The following is a 23,808-nucleotide window of genomic DNA, read 5'->3' on the forward strand; positions in this document are numbered from 1 at the left end:
ATGCTAGCTCAATCCCCAGGTCAACAAACGGCATCGAAGCCAGCAAGAAATTGCTTTGGAGGCTGCAACCCAAAGCCTAAGAAATGGAACAGAAGGGCAGGTGACTACAAGGTTAAGTATTGGCCTGGGCTCAGTGGCTTCTGAAAAAACACTCAACCATTTTAACAATATAAATGGGCTGGCCTCATCAATGCACCTGCTAACTTTTATACTCGGTGATAAATATATGTGCTGCTTGTAATAAATTCGAACAATTTGAATGGAGTGACTGCCTTGAAGACCAAAGCTGTCCTCGCTTTTCAGAAACACATGGTTCACCTGCCAAAGTGCTTTGAAAAATGTAAAACACAAAGGTAGGATTCTCTGCCAGATCAAGGCTGAAGGGCTCAGCGTTTTGTAGGATCAACACCTTTCTAGGAACCTCTATGATAGTGAAGGCAAGATTCAATGATAAAAAGCTGTCATTTACTTATCCGGGGGTGGTGGTTATGCATTAGACAGAAAAACACACCACAGCCCTTTACTTCAAGGTAACAAAAGCTATTGGAAGTGAAGTATTTTTCTGTACTGATGAATGTTGTCAATCAAGGCTTTATTGCCAATCACTCTCCCACTTGTTCCATGTTGGCCTTCACATCTGCTCTCCTTTTCTACTGTCATCCCCTCCCTGAGAACCCAAACAACCACTACAGGGGAAATGCTGTGAGCAGAAAAGGCACAGAGAACGTGAAGAGCATCTGCCTAACTAGTTAGAAAAGAGCTAAACATATGCATGTATGCACAAAAGTCATTCCCACTTGATCCACTGAGACTTAGTCCCATGAAAGTGGGTATGGACTGCAGCCTTAGGACACAATTCTGCTACACTTATTGTAATCCCTGTTGATTTCAGAGGGAAATTATTTAAGCATCTGCTCTCTTCTCCCATCTAAGTCAATGGAAACTGCAAGTTTTTAAACTTTGGCTGGGCTGGGCCCTTACTGACGCAAACCAGCATCCAGAAGAAATGATTTATTTCCCCCCTGAAAAAAACTGTATTTTGCATCATTTACATTTAGCTCAGCACTCTTAAAATGAACATGACATGTCTGGCTCCATTATTTTATTGGATTCATAGATGAAAAATTGTCTCTAATTCTTACATAAAGTGAATAGAATCTAGCAATTTGCTTAATCTGGCTTGGATTCAAGTACCCCACTGTGCAAATGGAAAACATTTATATTCATGTAAAGGGAAGTCACATATTTCTCTAATTTTGCGCCTCCAAAAACTGCCTTTGTAGGGTCAGGGGATGCTCTTTTCACAGCTTCTGCCAGCCACAATTCTTTGTGAGACCCAGTAAAGTAAGCACAATCAGTTGTGAAAATTTCTGATAAATTTCCTGCTCCATCCCCTTAACAAAGCAGCAAAAAAACAGTCATCATTGTTGCATAGGAAGGATACATTGGGGGAACAGGGTGGGGGGCTTCCCTAGCTGTACATTTAATTATTGCCCACAGACTCATCAAAGTTCTAAGTTTAATTTTGTGATGAGCTGGCTAAAAAGTCAATTATATATTAAATTTCTGAAAGTAATTCTCTAAGAAGCAATGTGAATTTTCTGTTGCAAGGCTTGTTAATCCCGTTTCTTCTCAAGGTAGAGAACAAGTAATCTTACAGGAGACCTAGGAGGATTTAGGAAAGAGAAGGCATATGTTCACAGCTCATCCTTAAGCTGCCTATGTATACAATGGATGTTGGGGTTTTATTAAAAAAAAATATTCACAACAGTTCATTAATAAAATTAAGAAAGCTGATTCCATGTTTTAGGTGAAACATTGCTTCTCTGGACATTCGAAAGATATTTTGTCCCAGTTCAAAGCAAAGGATTTTCAAACTGATGTTACTTTTAAATTGGCACAGTATTTTTAATTGTTTAACTTTGTTGTGCTTCCTCATAACTAGCACATATATGTGGCAGTATTCAACAAGGTCCACTTGTGCAAGAGGCATTTCCACCTTCTGTGCCCCCCATGCGTCCTCTGTACCCTCTAAATATGCTGTATGGATTGGGGGGAAATTAGAACAAGTTTAGGGAGTGTATGGGGGAAGAAGGTGGGAAAATATCATTATGTGAGAAGGTTATATCCAATGAAGTTGTCTTGTTAACACAGGCGCTTCCTCCTGTGCAATGGGACCTCCTCTCCCTCTCCTCTCTCTGTGTTATCCCCCCCCCCGTGGGTGTGGTATGTGGGTGGGTGGGTGTGAACTTTCTTGGATACAGCCCACGCTTCATAATATTCTTTGTCATTAGTGTGATATTTTGCCATTTTTTTCTATCTTAAAGAAACAGATTAAGACCAGTTAAGTAATACCAGTTAAGCATATTTTAATTCGTATTTTAATACCAGTTAAGCATATTTTAATTCTATTTTTGGCCTAAAACATTGCTTCACTTGTATACAGTGTTGCTGTTCCCATGCTGCAGAACACTCTTACATCAGAGATGTGTCAGGCACCCTTAACTTTCACCATTCAGGAACCTCTTGAAGACCTTTTCATGCTGAAAGTCATCGAAGCTGTTTAATTTTTAATTTTTTGATTAGCTGCCCACTTTAATGACTATCTATATTTTTTAATGGTGTCTTATGTTTTAAAATTCCAAGGGTGGCGTTGTGGGTTAAACCACATAGCCTAGGGCTTGCTGATCAGAAGGTCGGGGGTTCGAACCCCCGCGACGGGGTGAGCTCCCGTTGCTCGGTCCCAGCTCCTGCCCACCTAGCAGTTCAAAAGCACCTCAAAGTGCAAGTAGATAAATAGGTACCACTCCGGCAGGAAGGTAAACGCCGTTTCCGTGCGCTGCTCTGGTTTGCTCTGGTTGGCCAATAAAGCGAAATGAGCGCCGCAACCCCAGAGTTGGTCACGACTGGACCTAATGGTCAGGGTCCCTTTATCTTTATGTTTTAAAATTAGACACTGCCCTGATACTTTATGACTTAGAGGTACACAAATACTTTTATAAATAAATAAGAAGAGCATAGCTCAAAATGTGCACACACAATGGGATTTTTGAAAAGGCAATACATCTTGTTTCTCCTGCATCCATAGATGGTTTCCTCTCCCGCCACCCCAACTTATTTTGTACCTGCATATGAGGCCATCAAAATAAATCAGCATCTGCAAAACTAACAGGAAGACCAACCCCAAACTGCGTGAGAAGCTTGAGAAAACAGGTTAGACTTACTGAGATCAATGCTTTGAATCTTGTTATAGCCTATATAAGTCCTTTTAATTCCAGATTTAGATAATCATTTTGCATGTGTCTTTTTATGTTTAACCGTAACCATAGATGTTTTCAGTGAGTGCAAAGTAAATGAGGGAGAACTGTTTATCATAGACATAATAATGTACAAAAAATCCCTAATTTTTCCTCTCATTACATCCAAAAAAGAGCAGAGTACAAAACAAGTCTCTCCCTGTAAAATTCCCAATTCAATAAATCATCCCTAATGAAATCAAAACTGGCATACTTGACTGAACTGGCACAGACCAGATCCAAGGCAAATATACATAAATCAAAGGCTGAAGTTAGTTTTTAAGGAGACTGAAGATTGTTTGAGCTGGTATCCCTTTCCACAGAGCCAAATTGGACCAGGAGATAATGTGAGCTACTAAATAAATCCAGTTGGTTCCTCAAGCGAGCTTCTTATTGCCCTTACAATTGTGAAAAGCTTTTCTACTACAGACTCTGGACCCATTTCAAGTTATCGCCTGTACCACATGTCCACTCCTCCGTTCCTAATTTACACATGAGAACAGGAAAGTGGAAGCATCCACATTGTGAGCTCAAGTTTTGTCATGGCTCATTCTTGACAATCTAAACCATGGGTTTAGGACAGGAGTAGTTAAGCTTGTTTTGGCCCAAGAGCTGCCTTCCCCCTCCAGGGGTGATTGATATTAGTGGGCGTGGTCACCCCACTCTCTCTCTCCCACACACACAGGACATGTATCAGTTATTGCCCCCTCTCTTCTCATCAAATTAAAGACCTGATCAGGGAAGCAACAGTTAACACCCCATCAGGGTCCTCAGTGTTGTGCTTAATTTTTTGCTGCCAAAATCAGGGGGCGGGGGGAGGAGAAGGAAATTTTGATTGCAGGCCAGATTAGGTCCCAAACTGAAGATTATCTGAACTGTGCCTTTGGAGACTTTTGAATTTGGTAGCTTCTTGTAAGAAATCTATGTAAGTACTGGTTCGGGGTGCTGATTGTCTGAAGAACTGAGTGCTGTACTGTTATCTGTATTGAGAAACTGCAATATAGCAGTCATTTTTGCAGTCATATTGACTGCAGGCGTCCACTTACAATTTGGCTCCTGGTGATGCTTCTGCAGAAACAGGTTCAGAGACCCATAAGCCATCTGTTTGTCTTAAGGGGAGCCCATGTGTAGCAGGCTCCCTCTAGACTCATGCCACAGGGAGCACCAAAGCATGGAAATTGGAGCTTGCCGCTTTTTTTCTTCTTAGGGTGGCCAACTCCATGAGGCTCTGCTGGGCTCCCAGTGTTACCCAGGTTTTAATAACACAACAAATGGAAAAGAAAAACAAAAAGCAAATCCCCTCACCCTTTGTGAGAAAGCTCAGGCAAGGGATATATGAGTCACAAGAAGAAGCCTCCTTGGCTTTAAGTGTTGAATTACTGAAGAAATGAATTAAATCCTTTAACTGAAAGGAGGGGAAGAAAAGGAGTCATATCTATCTATCATCTATCTATCTATCTATCTATCTATCTATCTATCTATCTATCTATCTATCATCTATCTATCTATCATCTATCTATCTATCTATCTATCATTTATCTATCTATCTATCATCTATCTATCTATCTATCTATCTATCTATCTATCTATCTATCTATCTATCATCTATCTATCATCTATCTATCTATCATCTATCTATCTATCTATCTATCATCTATCTATCTATCTATCATCTATCTATCTATCTATCTATCATCTATCTATCTATCTATCTATCTATCTATCTATCTATCTATCATCTATCTATCTATCTATCATCTATCTATCTATCTATCTATCTATCTATCTATCTATCTATCATCTATCTATCTATCTATCTATCTAATCTATCTATCTATCTATCATCTATCTATCTATCTATCTATCTATCTATCTATCTATCTATCATCTATCTATCTCTATCTATCTATCATCTATCTATCTATCTATCATCTATCTATCTATCTATCTATCTATCTATCTATCTATCTATCTATCATCTATCTATCTATCTATCTATCTATCATCTATCTATCTATATCTATCTATCTATCTATCTATCTATCTATCTATCTATCTATCTATCATCTATCTATCTATCTATCATCTATCTATCTATCTATCTATCATCTATCTATCTATCTATCATCTATCTATCATCTATCTATCTATCTATATCTATCTATCTATCTATCTATCTATCATCTATCTATCTATCTATCTATCGATCGATCGATCTATATCTATCTATCTATCTATCTATCTATCTATCTATCTATCTATCTATCATCATCTCCCAACATGGCTTTGGTCCAGAATACCTTAGAGATCAGACCATCCTGTCTATTTCTGGGATCAGAAAGAGATGCCTTCCCTTCATCCTATCTAGGATGGATGCACATTGAGTGGGACAAGGGACAGGGTCTTCTAAGTGGCTGCACCCACTTGCCTGGTGAAGTGCAGTTTGCTCTCTCCTTTGCTCTTTTCAGCCTAGGGCTATTTTCTGCCATTGTACCCCATGAAGAACCATTCCTTTTCCAACCTACCCACAACTCTCTGAGGCATCAAGATTTCCCTGTCTCCCATTTCAGTTTTCTTCTACCACTAGCTGGGCCTTAGAACCAATTGAGGACAAAAGTTTGTAACCAAGCTGGACAAGGAAGTGGTCTGAGTGACTCAATGAGTTGTCAAAATCATCCTGAAATCCAATGGCTTATCCTGATAAGATAATAGGCTACAAATATAAAGGAGAGAAAACATCTGTACATTCTTTCCCCTGAAGGAAGGGCAATGTGTTTTGATTTACTGGGATCTAGATTTAAGTCCCACATTAGGATATGGCTTCTAACTGCCAGGATCAGCATAACTGTGGGACAGACTGTCTAGAGGAGATGTAGAAATCTCATTCCTTGGGGGTTTCCAAAGCAATATTAGACAAATATCTGGCTAGAACGTCTTAGGTATTGGGTTTCTTGCCCCAGACAGGGTGTTTGACTCAGTGGCTGCATCAGTCCCTTATAAGCCTGTACTTCATAATAACGATGTGTCCCAGTTGTTGTTTCTCAGCAGGGGACTGACCATTGCACATTCAAACATGCGCTTAGACTGGGCAAAGTGCCAGGCATCAAGTCTTAGAGATGCAAATTGTGCTAGTCCAAGCTAGAGTGCTGAGAGAATTGTATTAGAGGCAATGCAATCTCACTGTATCATTACAAAATGCAATCAAATGGTTCACAACATTTTCTTAACCAAATATATGTTAAGGACCCTGCACTACCTCTTCCCAGCATATGCATGCATTGTAAAGGTACAGTGTGTATACAGCCACAGTCCATCAGAAGTCCTTTAAAGTTGAGCAGAATAGTAGCTTTACATGCTCAACCAAACATCATCAGTTCAATCACTTTATTATCCTTCAGTGATTTATTTAAACCAGTGATAACTTTTTTCAGTTGGCTTCGGATGAATGGGATTTCATATTATTAATGAGCTGCAGATTTCACAATTCAAAGGGAAAAAGAAATGTTAAGATCAATTTGCATAATCAAAAGAAGAAGAATGTGAAGCTGGAAACAGCTTTGTGAGATGATAGGGAAGCCTCAGGAATCCATTCCCTGGCAGATCAGTATGTCTGTATTTGCAAAAGGAGTAACCACATCAACTTGGAGAAAGTCAGAACTGTGTCAGAAATCAAGTGCAGCTAATTTCTGGCTGTAAAATTGAATGTATCTGCATGCCTTACTCATTTGGGCAATTGCTATCATCTTCAACCACACTTCAGTCTCTCTGATGTCATTACAGAGAAAATGAACATAGGAAGGGAGGTCGGGCCATAGATCCTGCTAGGTTGACTAGCAGCAACTCTTTGGTGTCTCAAGCTGCAATCTTTCCAGTATTTTCCCCATGACTTGAAATTGGATGGAAGGACAGGTCTAAGAAGTGAGACACTTTTCCACTGGTGAAAATGCATTCAGACTCTGTGGGATCATGGTGAAAAATGACAAGTGCTTCACAGCCGTGACCATTTTGTCATATTTAACTAAACATTTTGTTAACAGTAGCTATATTTGCATCCTTCTTGTTTTTGTTGTAATTTTGTTTGGAAGTAGCCAGGGATGAATTCCTACTTTGTTTATTCTAGGAAATGTAGCATGAAGATAGGGCTAAAATTGTCCGTATTTTTCAGCTAGAAAATGACAGTATAACATCTGACAAGTTGATCTTTCATTTGAAATAATTGGGAGGAGGGGTTTAAGGATTCGTTTGGCATTTCCCACTTCTGCTTCTTGAGATCATTTAACGTTAACTAGAGATGCCAGAAACTTTATGCGTGAAAAGCATGTATTGTCCCACTGAACCATGCTTTCTCCCTGAACCTATGAAGCTGTTTCTGTCCCAGGAAACTAACAAGCATTAGAGGCTAGCCCACTGAGGTGAATAGGGCTCTGCTCCACTCTGCCCTTCACCTGCTTTCTTACTTAACACCAGAGGATGGCTCTGCTTGGCATTGGCTCTGGCTCCATATGCTGTTGGTCTCCTAGACTTCCACATTACCAGTCCCAATGGGCACCAGCCACGACGGCTTATAAGATTTTATTATTCATCTTCTTAATTTGGCACTGGATTTCAGTGGGTGTGTGAACTTTGCAACACTCCTACCCGAACAAACCCATATTTGGGGAAAATATTCCTAAACTAGAATACTACTACCACTACTACTTCTTGTTGTACTAAGATGGGCTGCCAGGTGTCAAATTCAACGGTGTCAAAAATACTGACCCTACCAGTTTTTCCGTGTGCAGGAAACTGCCTGGAAGAAGGCCATTAAAAGTGGACAATGGGAGAGGTGAAGTGCCATTAAGAAAGCTGTTAAGAAGGTATAGGTTACTTGAGACAGCAAAGGAGTGGAGCCCCTCCTTCCACTGAAAGATAGTTAGCAGAGACAAAGCAGTTGAGTTTAGGATTGCAGTTTGCCTGATGTGAGCTGGGAGGGAAAGGTGTCCGTAAGCAGCAAGCTAGGACAGAGGGCCATGGCTGATTTCTGCTGGCATCCAAGCTGTGGCTATGGGAGTGTAATGCTGTGAGTCCCTCTATCATAGGCTCAGGTTGTATAAATGTGTAACTAAACCATAGGTCTTAAAGACACCACAGTCTCCGCTGTGCCTCATTTCCAAAAGGAAACACCATCCCTGGGTAAGTGCCTGGCACCCCCTGAAATATCACACTGCTGTGGGAGTAGCGTGTAAAATTATTACCTGTTCTTTGCCAGCAGGTTCCAGGACAGGTTATAACAATTACAAAAAATCAGAGTTAAAAATAGTTAAAACAGAAAGATGAGAAAAACATTGGCCTGAGACTCCAGAGTGCCATTGTCAGTCAGCACAGACAATACTGGACAGATGAACATTGTAAGATAATTCCCTAGAGTTGTTTGATAGATGGTCTTGGCCACATCCAGGTAAAACAATATCAGGTAGCAGGACTGGGGAAAGCCATTCTGCCTGAAACCCCAGAAAGCCATTGCTGCCAGAGGAGGCAATACTGCACTAGAACAGAATCGAACTATTTATCTGCACATGTAGACAAAAGTTATCCAGTAAGTACAATGGCAATTATATGCCTCATCTGCCATAGAAATATTACTGTAATAATAAGCATTGGCTACGAAAGTGATGAGGAATGCTTTTTCTGACTATGACCTGTTCTTTTTCTGAGATTGTGGTAAATAGTCATCAAACTATTGTCTATTTGGCACCAGCCCAAAAATAGTACATTCAGAAATGCTGGTTACATACTCAGCCCACGTGTTTCAGAACAGAAACTTGATAGATGCTGGTGCTACATTTGCAATTTTTGAGGGATTAACACCAGGAGTATTCCCTGTAAATATGCATAGGTACCAACCAGAGCAGGAGAAGTCAGTCTTATTATACAGCCAGGAATCTCTCACAATATCCTGTTGAGGAATTTGCCCACAGTGGCCTTTAAATAGTGACAGGCATACAGGAAAAGAGTATATGAGTGGTGTGGGGATACCACCTAGCTATTTCTGGCATATAAATTGCCCGTGGGCTGAGCTGTAAAAATTTAAGTACCACTCAGTGCTCTCTAGCAGCCATTCATTCCTTTACCGCACACCAGAGCATAGCAAAGTAAGTACCTCTTTGATTCATTCTGTAGTGCAGCAGCCTAGTCTAATGTCTACAGATACATAATAGATTCAAGAAAATTAAAAGTGACATCTCCTTTCCACTCAGGAACTACCCCTTAGTGTTAAGATGCTTTCAGGCAAGCAAAATTGACCTTGAATCAGTTTCAGCAGAATTGAATTAAGACATAAATATGGGGGAGCACACACACACACACACAAAGACACAAACACAAACGTTTTTCTGCAGTGCAACACTGCAAAGTTTAATTCCATTTTAATGAGAAAGTACTGAATACACATGGATTCTTTGTAATATTTGTCTTATTCACAAATATACAGAAATACCTTATTGGAAACAATAAGGCTGTTTAAAGACTCCTCGAAACAGGCAGTCAAACCATGGATCCTTCATCTGACTCTGAGGTGGTCACTGTTGCAGCCTCCCACATCTGCACTCCAGCTTTAGCTAATGCCAGCTCTTTCCAGGTTCCAGGTTACCAGGAAAGCCTATTCAAGTGCATTTTTTTGACAAGTCCCTGACATGTCCCTGACTCCACTGAGAACACATTAGCTGAACAAATGACGGCCACCAAGTGTCTGTATTAGTATACTGTAAACACATGGCAAAATATTAATTGGGGGCCAATGCATATGATCACTTTGCTCATAAAAGGGTGGTTTTTTTTGCCTTGGGGTTCCTCTGTGAAAAGATCATTGCAAAACAATCTGCCTGGTGCTGATGGCAGGGGATTATTGGATGAGTTTTAGGCATGCATGCAGTTCAAACAGGGCAATTTTAAGTCCCAGCGGTGGCCAAGGTGAACAAAATCACGCATTAGAATGGGGCAGCAGGGTTGTGCTTCGGGCCACATGCCTGAGGTTGTGGGGTCCCCCTGAGCCCCCCCCCGAGGAATGGACATTGCAAGGGAAAGCCTACACCCATAGACCTCTATACCCATAGACTTTTCCCATTTTGTGGAACCTCAGTCATTTGGAGTTCCGGAGCTCTACCTGCACACGGCTTCTCCCCTTGGAGACTTTCACACACGGCATCATGAAAAGGGGTTATTTGGGGGGGGTATCTGGTTGTCGATATAAAAGTTTCTTCTTTTCAGTAACAGTAACAATTGAGCTTACACAAACAGAAAAAAATGCATCATGTTCCTTAGCAAGTTGTATACGAGTTGCAGATTTAAGTTTATTTAAAGATATTCACGGTTTATGAAGTCCCAGCATAGAAGGTCTGTCCCTTTTGTTTATTTTGCCACATTTTCTCCCTTTGGAATTGCTAATAGGCCACCACATAGGGCTAATCAGAGGGAAATATGTTAGACCACTTACCATATGCAACCTGCTGTTAAATAAGTAATATATCAGTGCAATTTGCATGCATTTTCCTCATTTGCGTCCCTCTCCATATCTTGCCTGACAGTAATACAGAGTGGGAAACAAATCTGCCCAAAAAATGCCACTCTTATCTAGAAGACTTTCAACTGAATCCGGTGTGTGTGTGTGTGTGTCACATAATAGTGTGACACCATCACAATGAGGAAAACACTTGCTCAGTACCACTTACATCCGTTCTCACATAATATGCACCACAAATCCTTTGTATGGAGCCCTGGTGTGGCCTCACAGATGCAAGCAACAGTATATAACACATGCTTTGGACACAGGAGGTCCTTGGCATTTCTGGTTAAAAGGAGTAGGATGCAATTGATGGGAAAGACCTCTCTCTGTTGGAGACCCAAAGTGGCTTCTGCCAATTGGAATAAACCAAGTGTGAGAAAGCTATACCTCCCATCATCCCTGGTCATTGGCCATGCTTGCTGAGGCTGATAGGAGTTGCAGTTCAGTAACATCAGAAGGGCCAAATGGTCCCCACACCTGGAATAGACAATAGTGATCTAGATGGCCTGGTATAAAGCAGATTCCTGTGTTCCTGGTGCAAATTAAGCTCTCCTTACCATTCTTTTTTGTTGCATTTACAGCATGTAAATGTGGAGGGAGAACACAATACATTGGGGGGGGGGTGTAACCAGTCATGAACACCACCACTGTTAATGTGGAAAGGTTGTGTCCAACGTGGTTGTAAAGTTTAGAGATACCAAAAGACACTGACGCTCTCAGATCATCACAAAGATTGCAATTCAGGCCTTCTCATTTCTTGAGCCCATAATCAATCCACTCGTGCATTCTAACTGGATAAAAAGGGGAAATGGAATGCAGCTTGTTTCCTGGTGGCATAACCTGCATGCAGTTGTTAACGCCTACTGCTGTTGCTATATTCCCCAGAAAGAAGTCACTGTAGGCATTGCCCACCCGTCCAGGTAATCTTCATATAACTCTAGGGATTTATTATGCATGCTCCTTAAGTCCCTCCCCCCCCCCCCATGCTCTACTTCTGAACAGAAATTTCAGAATTTCAGAAATCAGGAGCATGCTGGAGCTGGATAATTATGCATATATTCCAAGTGGGTTACATTTTTACCTGTTGAAAGATCAGCACAACTGCTCAACTTCTGCCAAGCCTCCCTGCAAATCTGGACCTCCAAAAGAAAGTGCTGAGAAAGAGTTATAAATATTTAAAATCCCCCATCCATTGCTAAGCTTGCACACCAACATACATCTATCTTTCTTCGAGACGTGCCTGTCAATCCCATCCCTTCATGTAAATGTCATTGGAATATTCAATGCATCCATGGAGCACAGATTATATTCATGGGCCTCTTCCTCTCTCCTGAATCACAATAAACACAAGACTCTGAATCAGAGCAAGTATTTCCCAATAGCCCATTCATGAATCTGACCCTATTTGTCCTTCTGTCATTAAACAGCCAGTGAAGTAAAATACTAGTAAACACTCATAAATGATAGAATAATGTCCAAACCAGAAACATAAGGTGACCAATTGGGTTTTAATTTTACAAGAGGGCTACGTACATATGGGTGATACATATGAAATCATCAGAATATCACTGAGTCCTCTGTAAATTAATCAAATGAGTTAATTCACAGCGAACATGCACTTGTTTGCTCATCTTCCCCACACCAATTTAGATGACTGCTTCTCAGCCAGTAGGTTGTGGCCCTTGTAGGCAGGAGAAGCCACACCTGCCTCCTCTCCAGATTCAGCAGCAGATCTAAATGCAAGGCGTGGAAGGTGTCTGTGGTGCAAGCAATCTGTCAGCCTTAATGCAGCCCCATCACAGTTCAACAAGCCATGGATCTAGGTTGGATGGTGAGGAGAACCAGCTTTGTCCAACAGTTTCAAAATCTACTGTAGAGGGAGTCCTGCCTAAATCCTTCACTTAGGACAAATAATTTAAATGCCAGATATTGGCTCTACACAAAGAAACACACAACAGGGATTAGATTAGATTAGAAAAGGATGAACTTTTTGTTTAAGTTTCCCTAGATATTTGGATTTCACTGACCTGATCCAGAAGCAGAAACTCTAGCTGTATTTTCTACATGCTTTAGATAGATTTCATGAGGCATATTGAGAGAATGAATGTCAACTATCACTAAAATCATCTATACAGTTTTTGTGACGTTGCATAAATTGTTTACAACTTGTGTTTCTGATCCATATATACTTCCTGAATTATTCATCCATGGACTTCTATCTGGAAGGACTCTGATGATCATTCACTATGAACTATATATATAGGCTTGCAACACAAAAGAATTACAGGATTACAACTCCAGCAGTGATAGGTAGATTGAAAGACAAACTCATTAGAATGATGAAATCTCCTATTCTTTTGCTCAGTATAATGTATTGCTTGTTCATGGCTGATTGATATATAAGTCAGATTAACCTTTAATTCTGAAGTAGCAGGTTTTAAGGGTCAGTGCAGAATTTCACTGTATCCAGCATACTTCTTGGGCATTTTGACTCTTTATCAGCGGTGTCCTATATTTGAACTCATTTTTTCCTTATACATACTATTGTTTTATTTTAAAAACACCCATAAGCCCTTGCCAAGACACTCATGGATGATGGGAGTTGTAGTCCAACATATCCCTCATCTTTAACTAAAATGAAAACTAAACAATTCCTACTTGAACCAAATAAATATAGTGGACCTGGGGCCTATTTCACAACTGTATATGGAACAAGTATTCAAAGGAAGAAGAGATTTAATTTAAAAATTAACTCTAAAAGCCTGAAAAGTGCTAGTCAGGAAGTTGAACATGGCCTGGTTCATGTGATCGTTTAAGACTGTTGCAGCCACACGTTCCCTCGCATTTCCACAGATTAGAGCTGAACTTTCCATGTTGGTAACACACTTTTTAGACATGCATCATTTCACAACACAGTAGTTCAGTTTACGTAAACTGAACTAAATGTAAACTGAACTAAACGTAAACCTAGTTTCAGTATACGTAAATCAGTGCCAGATTTACGTATAAGCTAAACAAGCTATAACTTGGGGCCTCCAAGAAAATGTAAAGGGGAAAAAACTGGATGTACATTTTCAAAGTATAATATAAAAAACAAATAAAATAAAACCTACATACAGCAACAGTGGCAAGTGGCTTTAGATACCTATTGGGTCCATACATTACCATATAGCATATATTCAACACAAAAAACAGCGACAATTTGTTGTTGACAAAGGACAGCTGGACATATAAAGGGCCCCATTACCTTCAGTAGCTTAGGGCCCTATCAAATCTAAATCCGGCCCTGGTTCAGTTTTACTAGCAAACTGGAGTTTAAACTAACCCCTTTCCAGCCCTGGAAGGAGCACGGGGAGCTACACACTGTAGCTGACACACTAATGGGTCATGGCACACAGTTTGGTAAGCTCTGGGTTAGAGAGCCATGGGGGGAGGGGGGAGAGTAGGTTGCAGGGTGTGCACCACATGCCGAACAGAGCTGGGCTGAGCCAAACATTATACATATCATGTATTTGAATTCCTTTCTTGTAATTTGAAGCCATGGGTTTGGAACACATTGGTTTGGGCCACCACAGCAGCAGCAGCAGCGGGGGCAGGGGGGGACCCTGCCTGGCTGCATTGGGGAACAGGGACTTGCTGGCAGCAGCCCCTGAAGTCTAATGCCAGCTCCAACCCTTGCATCATTTGAACAAATAACAGCTTAATGGTATATTTCATTTCAAGCAAGTGAATTGCAAGCTATGTTTGTGTTTAGACCAAAAAAAGCAGAAAAAACATTAGGTCAATATCAGGCAGAAATGGCAACAATGAAAGAGAAGAATGATGAGCGTAAAAGGGGAATACAGGGAATACAGCAAGCAAAACGCTAAGAAGGGGTATAATATAGCAGCTGCATAACATTCCTTCTGTGGACAGCATAATTCCATCTGCTGCAACTTTTCATATTAGAGTTCAGCCCAGACTAGTTTATTGAATGCTATGGCACAGTGACATTTGTGCTTAGCAACATGTTGTATATTAAATGAAAAGTATTATTAATCCATTAATTGGGCAGCTGGTGTGGGGAGATAGTCTGACAGACACAGAAGCAGCCAACTTGAAGGATTTGTTTCTAACCTGGAGCCACAGGAAGGGATATGAGATACAAATATGCAATAAACAAACAACTCTACAAGGCAGAATTAAATCAATTTGCAGTTCAGAAACACCCAACTATTCACCATGTTATTATTGCCTTAGATTACTATTCCTCTAGTGCCATTTTTAAAGTTGATTTATTTTTTAAGACCTTAAATCAATAGAAGTGCTGTATTCATATTACGATGAACTAGGCTGCTTGGACTTTGGTGTCTATAGCTACTCAAGTGAATCTTGTTAGATGCACATACAGTAAATGGATAAAAGGTCTCAATTCCACATATGAACAGAGAAATTGCAATACTGCTGTATCCTATGGAGTTTGGAAAAGCTTCTGCTCAGCAGCTAAAAATTCAGCTACAACAATAGGAACTTAGACACTGAACCCCCAGTTTAAATTAATTTCACATTCCCCTATGGAAAGGCAGGTATATTAAGATCTTCACATAGCTCCCTTTAGACTTATTTGCCCACTTAACTCTGTGACTGATTGAATGAGTGTGTGACAGCTGTCTCCTTGAACCATTATAAGGGTGGAATGTGTTAGTATTTCATTCTCATCGCAGGATCATGTGATCCTTATTTACATTCAATGAGCTAATAAAAAACCCAACTGAGTAAAATGTTTTTTTCTCATAAATTGGATATGACTAAGTCCAACACAGGTTCCTTTTCCCCTCCAAGGTGTACATGCTAGAGGGACCAGATTTCGATCTCTCTTTTCACCATATATATGTCATGCTAAGAACATGTGATATATGAAATGATCCCAAGTAGTTTTCCTCTGCAGCATTTTACAACTACAGTACAATATACAGCTATAGATTTATCACCTAACAATGCTCTTTTTTTACCTCTTGGGTCTTGCTATGAAATTGTGAGTTCCTAATTAGATCTATTCAAACTTGAATGTGCATCCTATATGTTAACAGTGCAGGAATTATTTTTTGTTGTTTTTGCATTCCTTGGTTTTAATTGGCTCTGCTGGGAATATATTGGCTTAACATGTTTCATCTGTATGAATAAATTCACCTTTAGAAACGGATTTCCCTTGCCAGTCATTTGCAATCTGTTACCTTTGTGCTGCAAACTGCATAGTGCTCCATAGTATATTCCAGAAGACATTAAACCCAGTAACTATTTTCATCAGGCAGGTACTATGACTATCTGGAAAGCTAGAATATGAGTTGAGAAATCAAGAAACTAAGATAACTACATCACAGCCCATTAAAGAAATCAGGATACACATTTCAGAAATCAGGATTCTTGAAGAACTATATTGCTGCCCTGGGGAAAAACAAACCAGAATCCCACCCAACCAGGTATGTGGCTAGCTCTCTTTGTTCTTAACTTTCTGTTCATGGTTTGTTGGAACAAACATATCACAATTGCTGGAGTAAAACAAATCACATAAGGCTGAGTCGAGGATTGCGGTATGTTTCCTACATGTGGTACTGGGGAGGAGACAAGCAGCCCAGACAGGTACATTCGTGGTAGACCAGTACCTATGGTTTACTACAGGGAAGGCAAACCTCTTTCTGTCCACATTTCATCATGGACAGCCTTCTGGGAGCCACATATCTGTGTTGCGTGGGGCCAGATGCAAAAGTGGGCAGGGCAATGACTCTTACCTTTACAAAGTAGGTTACATTCTAGCTATACAGAAGTCAGAGGTTTCTGTACACCCACCCACCCCACCCCAAATCTCTTCATCTTCCTTCCAGGTACTCAAGGAGGGTGTGGCCTGTGGGAGAGGATGTGGTCTGAGGAGAGTTGCAACGGCCAAATTAAGACCACATTGGGTTTCTGGACCTGATGTTCCAAACCCCTGGTTCACTCTGATGTGCCCGTGAGAAGACATCTGAATGACATGAAAATCTATTTCCCTTCCTCTCTTTACAAGCTGGCTTCTTTCTAGTGTTGATCATGTTTCCACAAATATTTATGCAGATAAGCAGATCCTGTAGCCCTGTAGGTAAGGGATGTTTTAAAAAGAAGATGTAGATGTATTTGCATAATATTCATGAGATTTTCATGTAGCAATCAAATCTGAGGAATAAACATTAATGAATTAAATCCTGGTTGTGGAAATATGAATGGGTTGGTGTTTTTCTTTTCTTTTTCCTTTTCTTTTCTTTCTGCTGTATGATCCATTGCATCTGTTCTTGGTTTTAGCGAGAAAGGCATGTAAAGAAAACCAGGAGTTTGGGAGGATGCACCCTTTGTTTATGCTTTTTTGTAGTGCAGCAAATGCTTGCCAAACAACTGCCCTATTACTCATACAGGGAGGAATTCCAAATGTCGGTTGAAAACATTTAAAAGTCAAATGTTTTGAATAATTTTTAAAGCCGTTAGATAAGACAAATATGTACGCATCAGTTCATGTTAATAATACATAGATCTTATGTCCAAGGCCTAGTTATTGGAGCAAATGGAAACTTCCCATCAACATGTGGGCCCATAAATGGAAGTCTAATAAATACAACTTAGAACTTTCCAAACATCCAGGACAAAGCTAGACAATATAGCAGGGATGGGGAGCCTGTGGCCACCAGATGTTGTTGGACTCCAGCTCCCATCAGCCCCAGTCAGCATGGCCAGTGATCAAGGATGATGGGATTTGTAGTTCAGTAACATCTGGAGGAAGGGACGCGGGTGGCGCTGTGGGTTAAACCACAGAGCCTAGGACTTGCTGATCAGAAGGTTGGCAGTTCGAATTCCCACGACAGGGTGAGCTTCTGTTGCTTGGTCCCTGCTCCTGCCAACCTAGCAGTTCAAAAGCACACCAGTGCAAGTAGATAAATAGGTACCGCTCCGGTGGGAAGGTAAACGGCGTTTCTATGCACTGCTCTGGTTCGCCAGAAGCGGCTTAGTCATGCTGGCCACATGACCTGGAAGCTGTCTGCGGACAAACACCGGCTCCTCGGCCTATAGAGTGAGATGAGCGCCGCAACCCCAGAGTCGGTCACAATTGGACCTAATGGTCAGGGTCCCTTTACCTTAACATCTGGAGGGTCGTATGTTCCCCATCCCTATTATACAGCAATTAGCTGTCATATTCAGGATCAATGACTATCTTGATTCTGGATATGAAATGCCAAATAAAGGAGCATAAACTGCTAGGAAAAACCTGAGAGCAACCAGAAGGCTGGAGGTTGCCGGCTGTTCTGATCCCTTCCCTCTTTCCACTCAACTGACCACTGCTTCACTTATCAACAGGGCAGTGACCTTGAAGACGTACACAATCTAGCCCTACACATTTGATTGACATGCAAGTTCTTTCCTAGTAGGAATAAAAAATCAACTAAAATTTCTTTTAGGATACGAGTGAATCTGTTTCATAGAATTCTAGCTTTTTAATGCTAATGAGATGTCTATTTGCTTTCTGTATACTAAGCTGTACTATATAAACCCTTCCCTTCAACCTCTTTTTATTGTGCACAATTGGTTTGTTTGGGTTTTGGCTGATCAGGTTCACCCTTATGAGTTTCTGAATACATCATGTTCTAAAATGGGAGACAGATAAATATCTGAGTATAGTAGGCAGGGTCAAATACACTCTACGGGAACGTCACATTGGGGTGTGTAGCACACCAAACTCATAATGCTGCTCTTTGCAAATTCATGCTCTCATTTGGAAGATATTCTATGGAGCTTTCTGTTCTGTGCACTTTCTACCTAGTCATATTGTTGCCTTTGCATGAAAATGAAAATGTCAGTGTAATACTGTCACTGTTGTTTAGTCATTTAGTCGTGTCCGACTCTTCGTGACCCCATGGACCAGAGCACGCCAGGCACTCCTGTCTTCCACTGCCTCCCGCAGTTTGGTCAAACTCATGCTGGTAGCTTCGAGAACACTGTCCAACCATCTTGTCCTCTGTCGTCCCCTTCTCCTTGTGCCCTCTATCTTTCCCAACATCAGGGTCTTTTCCAGGGAGCCTTCTCTTCTCATGAGGTGGCCAAAGTACTGGAGCCTCAGCTTCAGGATCTGTCCTTCCAGTGAGCATTCGGGGCTGATTTCCTTCAGAATGGATAGGTTTGATCTTCTTGCAGTCCATGGGACTCTCAAGAGTCTCTTCCAGCACCATAATTCAAAAGCATCAATTCTTCGGCGATCAGCCTTCTATATGGTCCAGCTCTCACTTCCATGCATCACTGCTGGAAAAACCATAGCTTTAACTATACAGACCTTTGTCGGCAAGGTGAAGTCTCTGCCTTTTAAGATGCTGTCTAGGTTTGTCATTGCTCTTCTCTCAAGAAGCAGGCATCTTTGTTGTCTATGAACTCTTCCTGGCTGCTGAGAGGTTTCACGTAGGGAAGGAGTGTCATGGATTCTACACCCCTCCACTATGCATAGGCACTCAATGCAATGAGCCCATGGAAGCAGATCTCCAAACCATGTGAGTCTTCCCCTTCCAAAAAAAAGGGGGGGAGTGGGGGCAGGTTAAAGACTGTGAATGGGGCATCTCCTTACACAGGCCTCCATATGAACTATAGGTGTGTGGCGGGGAGGAGCACCCTTGCCTATATTATGCTGTGTGAAGCTGTTGCAATCAATGACAGGAACTAATTTATGTTTTTTCCCTAATCCCCTTTTCTAGCAATTAGCAAGAATGACGATATCAGCTGACTGAGTGTCATCAGTCTCAGGGCCTGAGATGTCACAGAGTGTTTCCTCCTGCTGCTGCTTTCCGCCCACCTCCTCATTTTTCTCCCAACAGAAATGGAGGGAGACTACAGCAATATTATTTGTTAAAGGTAGATAAAGGACCTTCAGCAGAGACATCTGACACACAAATTCACAGATGTGATGTGAATATAAACCTGGTGCAACATTTAAAGATAAGATAGAGTTCCCACAATTGCTAGTAGAAGTTCAGACCCATGTTTGACAAGTCAGTTATTGGCCTTTGCTTTCCCAAGACGTGTAACAGTTTGAACTGGAGATGCCTATGGTCAAGTGGCCCATTTCTTCATATTCCATTTCTTTTGTTGTGGGGCTGCCTGTCAAAGGCAGCCCTGTCAAAGCAGCACAGCATACTGGAAGAGCAAGGTCACATAGGGTAGCTTAGTCCATAGATACCTCAGGAGTTTCCATACTTCCATCTTTCAGCCTCCATAGGGGGCTTAACTGACAGCTCTTCTCTTCTCCACTTTTCCTTATATGGAATATTGCTGAGTATTTAATAAAGCACCGTAAATCCTTCTTCCTGTCCAGCTGCTTTGCCTGATTAAATATTGCTCTCCTCATAACCAAGTCACAGGGTGTAATCCTGAAAGAGCATTAGTTCTCTGGCTTTACCCCACAGCAGCTCCTCTTTGAGCTGCCAGAAGAAGAAATTATCTAATGGCCAAAGCTAAAACTCACTTTTATGGCTCTATAATTCTTAAGAGTGTGAGGAAGATCTTCATAAGGAGATACAAGCAATTGCTAGAGAAGGTGTATAACAGTGCAATCCTAACCAGAAGGAAGTTTTATTGAATTCAGTGGGTCTTTCTCCTGGGTAAGTGAGGTTAGGATTTCGGCTTTAATTATAAAACAGTGTAATGGACTTCAATTATATCATTCAACTAATTAACTGAAATTAGTAGTCCATTATTTTTGTAAAAATACGATCCAGTTCAATGCTTTTCTTAGAAAATTATTTACCCTTCATATGGGATTCCAACTTCTATCAGTTGTGGTTTATACATGTGCTCCTATGAACAACGGTATGTTAGGGAAATATTGGGGTTCAATACCCAGTACCCTTTGGGTTCAGCCTGGATGGCCAATGAGATCCAGACTCCAAATGTCAGTCGAACAGGACGTTTATTTAAGCCTGTGCAGCACAACCTGAACCAGCAGGTAGTTGAAGGGTGGCAACCCAAATTTAACAAAGGCACAAACATTTATTCACTTACAAGCAGAGGGGCAGTTATGTCTACATATGGCAGCACTTGCTTCGACTAGCTTCTACTGGTTTAATTACAAGGCATAGCAACTTTCTCATCTTTCCCTCCTTCTTTTGTCTTCAATACTTATAGCAACAGCTCCTCTGAACATGTTGTTCTGTACTTCTCTCATGGTTCTCTTGCAAACAGAACCTTCACATTCCAACCTTCACTTGCTCAACCCTTCTCACACACATTTCGACTTTTAATTGTGTTATTTCTATAATTTCTGTGACAGACCCATTGAAAGCCACAGATAAATAAAGCATTCCAGCAAATGAGTCATGACCAAAGAAAAGTCCCATTGCTTTCAGGGGACCTGATCTGTGTACACACCAACACAAGCACAAACACACATGAAACAGAATCCTGGGAACTGAAGTTTTTCAGGGGTGCTGGGAATTGTAGCTCTGTGAGGGGTAACCTACATTTCCTGGGATGCTTTGTGGGGATATGCTTGAAATATGTGGTGCACAAAGTTGTAGTAATGGCTAGCTTCAACACAGGGATAACCAACATGATTCCCTCAAGATTGTTGTTGGACTCAATTGTTGTTGGGTGGGGCTGATGGGAGCGGGACTCCAGAACAGCTGGAAAACACCACCTGGGCTGTCCCTGCTTTGGCCTCACTGCAGCAATGGCCTTCTAGTGCTATCTGTCCAAACTGTAGTTTAATTCAATTAAGAGGAAGACCAAAGAAGTATTCCACTGCAAATAATAATTGCTATTTGTTACTTTATATTATCCCCCAACATGCAAAAAGCACGTATTCTTTCCAAAATGATGGAGTGTCTATTTGTGAACATAATGTGTAGCATTCATTGTTTCTTTCCAAACACTGATCTTGCAGATTCAGAAATATCAAGTATTCTTAGAGATTAGACTCATCGTCTGTCAGGAAAGTTGCCAATTCTCTTATTCGTGTATATTCAGGAAATTAGACATATTTCCTTGAAAATCCACCAGATGGGTTAAGCATGTGCTTGTTTACTAGAGTGGGTCAAACATTTGCCCAGTTGCAACTGCAGACCATTAAGCAACTTCATGATAATTTATTCCTACCATTTCTTTGGGGATTGTGTCATGTATATGTGTCAGCAGCTGTGAGGTCTGTCAAGCTCCATTCTCAGCTATGTGCTCCAGTTCTCAAACTGTTAATTAACTGGTCCAGAAATGTTTCTGTGAGATTTTACATTGAGCTTGAAGTGACAATTTATGCGAATGAAAACACAAACTTGCCAGTCTTAGGCTGGCATTTACTGATATATAAACAGGAAAAGAAGTGCTTGCTGCCTGGTTGTTAGTGGCTTTTCATTCTGTCCGTAAGAAGGTCCCACCTCCAAATGGAAACAACAAAAGGAATGTACACAAATCTATAGTGAGGTTAACATACCTCACTATACCTCAGAGAGAATATCCACTTTGATAAAGATATATTCCTTTTAGGATCTTTTCTAAAAGAGTAATTTTCAGAATTTCACTGTCAGAACCAGAGAAGGGGCAAAATGGATTTAGAGGAGGGTTCAAGCCTTATTTCACATGTCAGATTTTTGAAAAAGAATCATTCATTCCCTCTAGTTCCACTGTTCAACCTTTTGGTGCCATTGCTTAGGAAGTCAAAACGGCACCCCCCACAGGAAATATCAGGGGTTCAGGGGAACCCCAAGGTTCACAGAAGTATTAAAAAAAGTTAGGGAGAAAACTAAGGGAAGGAATACTCAGTACAGCCTAGTGAGCGCTGAGCATGTTCATTGACATGAGATGTTGTCTTATTGTTGGGAGAGAGGGAACCCAAAAAACCAAACTGGAGAGGAATAGAGCATCTAGAACATTTTGTTACTGGTCTCAGTTATAACGGTATTTTTTTCAGACGAACATTCTCATTCTAACCATATTTCTCTGAAGGGTTTGATGGAGTTAACATTAATCAAGAATGCATTGTTATTTGCAGGGTTGCATTCATATTTTTATTTATAATATATAATTTCTATGAGAAAAGTGCCTGTCCTTCTGGCAACCACAGACACCAGACAACGAGGAGGTGAGGCACTTGTGTGTCAGGCCCTGCCCCCACCCCCATTGCCAGCCTCCTTTGGCATTGCCTATGCAGAGGAATAAAGCTATAATTGAAGACAAGATGAAAGAAGGCCCTGAGCACGGAACAGAGGCTGACAAGGCACTCAAAGGAGTGGATGGTCAATCCATCCCTTAGCATCTTGCACAGCACATTACAACTGCTAAGCAACAGGCAGAAAAATCATTAAGTTGCCTGCCAAACCTTCAGCAATTTTCAAGAGATCGGGGGGGGGGCAGTTTGGGAACCACTGCCTTAGATAATTCCAGTGTGCTCATTAAAGTGATGCTTACTTCCTACTGATTTACATGAGAACATCTGGACTAACATCCTTCCATAATTCTTTCTTGTCTATGCTACAGTTTTTGTTTTCTTGTTATCTATAAGTAATTAAATGTTGTCTCCCTTAAGACAAAAAACAAAAACAAAACACTTTTAATATGCGACCACTGCAGCAAGAATACTATTAGCCCAAAGATGGAAGCAAGAAGAAATGCCAACAAAAGAAGAGTGGCAAATAAAACTGATGGACTACGTCGAGCTGGCAAGACTTACAGGGAAAATTTGAAACCAGTGGGACCAGACTTTCCTAAAGGACTGGAAGAAATTTGTGTAGTATTTGAAGACAACTGTAACTACTTTAACATCACTTGTTAGAAACTGAAAGATTTTGTAAGGAGGACTATTCAATTTATTGTGAGAAGCATTAAGATTAGCTGATGTAAGATTGGATTTAAAACAATAAGCATAGTAATAAAATGCATAATTAGAAAGGAATTCAGAAAACCATTAGAAGGGGTTGATGGAAGCCCTAGGCTATGACAGCC

At 40.8% G+C, this 23,808-nt stretch overlaps 1 long non-coding RNA gene across 2 annotated transcripts in view; it reads right to left on the bottom strand.

Annotated features, from left to right (window-relative positions):
* LOC309364006 overlaps positions 1 to 23,808 on the bottom strand; it is an 88,872-nt gene that overhangs the window by 16,601 nt on the left and 48,463 nt on the right. The window lies entirely within an intron of this gene.

This window comes from Podarcis melisellensis (genome assembly GCF_964234715.1).
Source record: "Podarcis melisellensis genome assembly, chromosome: 2".
Taxonomy (NCBI): Eukaryota; Metazoa; Chordata; class Lepidosauria; order Squamata; family Lacertidae; genus Podarcis; species Podarcis melisellensis.